Genomic DNA, 4,200 nt, shown 5'->3' with positions numbered 1-4,200 from the left:
ACAGGAGTTACTCCTGGCTCTGCACTCAGGAATTACTCCTGGCAGTGCTCGGGGGACCATATGGGATGTTGGGAATCGAACCTGGGTCGGCTGCATGCAAGACAAATGCCCTACCCACTGTACTATTGCTCTAGCCCCAGAATGCTCAATTCTTAAATACAAACATCATTAAGAACTATTATAATGCTGAGTGAAGTCATTTAGAAGGAAAGAGATAGACACAGAATGATCTTATGTGGGACTTAGAGATATAAAACAAGGTGGTAACAAAAGGTAAAGGCAACATAAAGGGAGAACTGCTCTATGCTATTCAGAGGGCAGAGGTAAGTTGGATGCTTGGATTGTTAAGTGAAAGGGGAATTGGGGTCACTGGGACAGGAAAATGGGTCAACTGATGTTGGGTGTGGTGTTGAAATTATGTGCCTGAGAATCATTATTAACAAAACTGTAAGCCACATAATCCCAATCAATAAAGTTTTTACACCCATCCACAACTCTTCACCAATAAATCCTTTAAATAAGTTACAATTATATGCTATTACATGCATTATGTAAAAGCAAAGACATAACTTAAAATTGACCTTTTTTCACTATTTTCCATGTATCATTACTTATACTCTGGTATTTATTCATGTTTGCTGTAGTAACATGGTAGAAGTACTATATATGACACTAAAAAGTATATGAGAATGATATATATAATGATATAGACTATACTTATATATCATTATATATACCATAAATATATATACACATATATAGTATATGTATAGTATACATATATGCCATATGTATAGCATATATCATTATATATATCATTCTCATATACTTTTTAATGTATAGTATATGTATAGTATATATCATTATATATAGGTACATATATAATGGTATTGGGTATTAGTCTCCTACTCTGTTGTTATATAGTATATATCATTATATATATAGGCATATATACTATATATAGGCATATATATAATGATATATACTATATCATTATATAGTGATTCTACCATGAAACTACAACAGTCATGAATAAATATCAGTATACAGTATAGTTTTTGCATTTCATTCCCACTACTGTGTCTTAAGGATATTAATAGATTAAAGCTATACATAAAGGGAATACTTATAATGTAAAATTAACAAATGCTCCCAATCAAGTATGCATTTCCAGTTACACCCCCCCACCCCAACTAGTCATTCAATATTTATTTTCATATTGCTAACTGTGGTAGGCCTAGAGATGAAGGCGTGAGTTAGACAGAGGCTCTGGGGAAGGCAAAAGGGAAAATGGGAGAGGAGGCAGAGAGGTAGATAGCTTAAAAATTTATCATTTTAATTAGTGGAGAGAATTTGGCATCTTGGTGATGTTAAGGTGTAGTATCCGGACACCCAGACTATGCTTACTATTGTAAAGAAATTATCTTACTTACACTCATTGGACTGGAGCGATAGCACAGTGGGTAGAGCATTTGCCTTGCACACGGTCGACCCAGGTTTGATTCCTTTGTCCCTCTTGAAGAGCCTGGCAAGATACCAAGAGTATTCTGCCTGCATGGCAGAGCCTGGCAAGCTATCCGTGTATTTGATATGCTAAAAACAGTAACAAGTCTCACAATGGAGACGTTACTGGTGCCTGCTCCAGCAAATCGATTTCATTGGTTTGGGGGCTATACCAAGTAGAACTTAGGGCTTACTCTTGGCTCTGTGCTCAGAAATATTCCTCGTGATACCGGGCATCCAGGGCATCCAGTGGAGTTTGTCTCATGTGAGACAAGTGCCTAACCCCCTATATTATCACTCCAGTTGATTATTTTTTAAAAGGATCATCTGAAAGAGCCCACACATTTTTTTACTGTCTTATACAATTTTTTAAAATTATTTAAATTTATTTATTTTTTAATTAGTGAGTCACAGTGAGGGTACAGTTACAGATTCACACATTTTCGTGCTTGTTTTTCCCTCATGCAATGTTTGAGAGCCCATCCCTCCACCAGTGTCCATTCTCCACCACTAATGAACCCAGTATCCCTCCCACCCTCCCATTACCCTCCCCCCACCCCACCCCACCTCTGTGGCGGGGCATTCCACTTTGATATTTCTCCCTCCTTCTGGGTGTTTTGGTTTGCAATAGGGGTATTGAGTGGTCATCCTGTTCCCGCACAGGATCTTCAATCACATATTACTTGGTGTTCCCTTCTCTATCTGGGGATGACTTTCCCCAGCTTGTGAGGCCAGCTTCCAAGCTATGGAGCCAACCTCCTGGTATTATATACTACTATTCTTGGGTATTAGTCTCCTATTCTGTTGTTTTAAAAAATATGGAATGCTTCACGAATTTACATGTCATCCTTGCACAGGGGCCATGCTAATCTTCTCTGTATTGTTCCAATTTTAGTATATGTGCTGCTGAAGCGAGGACTCTTATACAATTTTTTGTGGATATAATTATATAAATTTATTATTTTAAGGAAAAATATTGGGGAGGTACAAGAGGAAGAAACGCATTTTATAAAATTTTACAAAGAATCTCACAAGCTTTGACTATTTAGCACTTTAATAATATGGTTCAAAGTGGAAATGTACAGTAAAGGGAATTACCAGAGATAAGAAACTGTAAGCTTATTAAACAAGCCTGTTACTATGGTTTATCTTTATCAAGCGAACCTAAATGAACAGTCAGAGTTGAGTTCAGATGAAGAGTCTGTAGCTGTTTTGTGTCTGGTTGGTGCTATTCACATTACTTTGCTTCACCTTCCTGTGCCATCAACTGTTTGTCAGGTACAAAGGTGATGTGTTTTCAGTCCTATAGAAAGGTCAATTCATGCCCAGACTGGAAAAAATTCCAGTTAAAGGGACTTAAATTCAACACTATTACTGAGTAAATGTATGAATGATCATACATTATACTAGTGAGAAAACAAAACAGTTTCTATCCTGAGTCAAGGGGAAGAAATTTTAGTTTTTGTCAAACCCAGAATCATACTAAAGAGTTTACTTGAATATAGAAACTCTAAAGTATCCATCAAGACATCTGGTCTTGCATCTTCCAAATGTTTCTTTCCTTTGAGAAACTATGATCTTTATTTTATTTTTAAAAATTTATTTATTTTTTAATTAGTGAATCACCGTGAGGGTACAGTTACAGATTTATACATTTTCGTGCTCGTATTTCCCTCATACAATGCTCGAGAACCCATCCCTTCACCAGTGCCCATTCTCCACCACCAATAAACCCAGCATCCCTCCCAACCTCCAATTTCATCTCCCCCCACCCCACCCTGCCTCTGTGGCAGGGTATTCCCTTTTGTTCTCTCTCTCCAATTGGGTGTTGTGGTTTGCAATAAAGGTGTTGAGTGGCCATCGTGTTAAGTCTCTAGTCTACTTTCAGCAGGCATCACCCTCCCCCCTCGTGGCCTCCAACTACATATTATTTGGTGTTCCCTACTGTATCTGAGCTGACTTTTCCCCAGAATGTGAGGCCAGCTTCCAAGCCATGGAGTCAACCGTTTGGTACTTATTTCTACTATTCTTGGGTGTTAGTCTCCTACTCTGTTATTTTATATTCCACAGATGAGTGCAATCTTTCTATGTCTGTCTCTCTCTTTCTGACTCATTTCACTTAGCATGATACTTTCGATGTTGATCCACTTATATGCAAAGTTCATGACTCATTTTTTCTAACAGCTGCATAGTATTCCATTGTATAGATGTACCAAAGTTTCTTTAACCAGTCATCTGTGGCAGGGCACTTGGGGTTTTTCCAGATTCTGGCTATTGTAAACAGTGCTGCTATGAATATATAAGTGCAGATATCATTTCGACTATACTTTTTTGCTTCTCCGGGATATATTCCCAGCAGTGGTTAACTCATCAAAAGATCGTACACCATGACCAAGTGGGATTCATCCTGGGGATGCAAGGATAGTTTAACATTCGGAAATCAATCAACATAATCCATCATATCAACAAAAGTAAAGATAAAAACCATATGATCATATCAATAGACCCAGAGAAAGCATTTGACAAGATCCAACATCCATTCATGATGAAAACCCTCACCAAAATGGGTTTTGGAGGAACTTTCCTCAAGATAGTCAAAGCCATCTACCACAAGCCTATGGCAAGCATTATCCTCAATGGGAAAAAACTAAGGGACTTCCCTCTAAGATCAGGAATGAGACAAGGATGCCCACTCTC

At 37.9% G+C, this 4,200-nt stretch overlaps 1 non-coding gene across 1 annotated transcript; it reads right to left on the bottom strand.

Moving 5' to 3' along the window:
- Window positions 1–2,315: 2,315 nt before the first annotated feature.
- LOC129403817 (U6 spliceosomal RNA) lies at window positions 2,316–2,422 on the bottom strand. The gene has a single exon (XR_008629478.1). It is a non-coding gene; the product is annotated as a U6 spliceosomal RNA (small nuclear RNA).
- Between the last annotated feature and the right edge of the window lie 1,778 nt (window positions 2,423–4,200).

This window comes from Sorex araneus, chromosome 3, assembly GCF_027595985.1.
Source record: "Sorex araneus isolate mSorAra2 chromosome 3, mSorAra2.pri, whole genome shotgun sequence".
In the NCBI taxonomy this organism is placed as follows: domain Eukaryota; kingdom Metazoa; phylum Chordata; class Mammalia; order Eulipotyphla; family Soricidae; genus Sorex; species Sorex araneus.
This window is presented reverse-complemented; position numbering and strand designations above follow the sequence as displayed.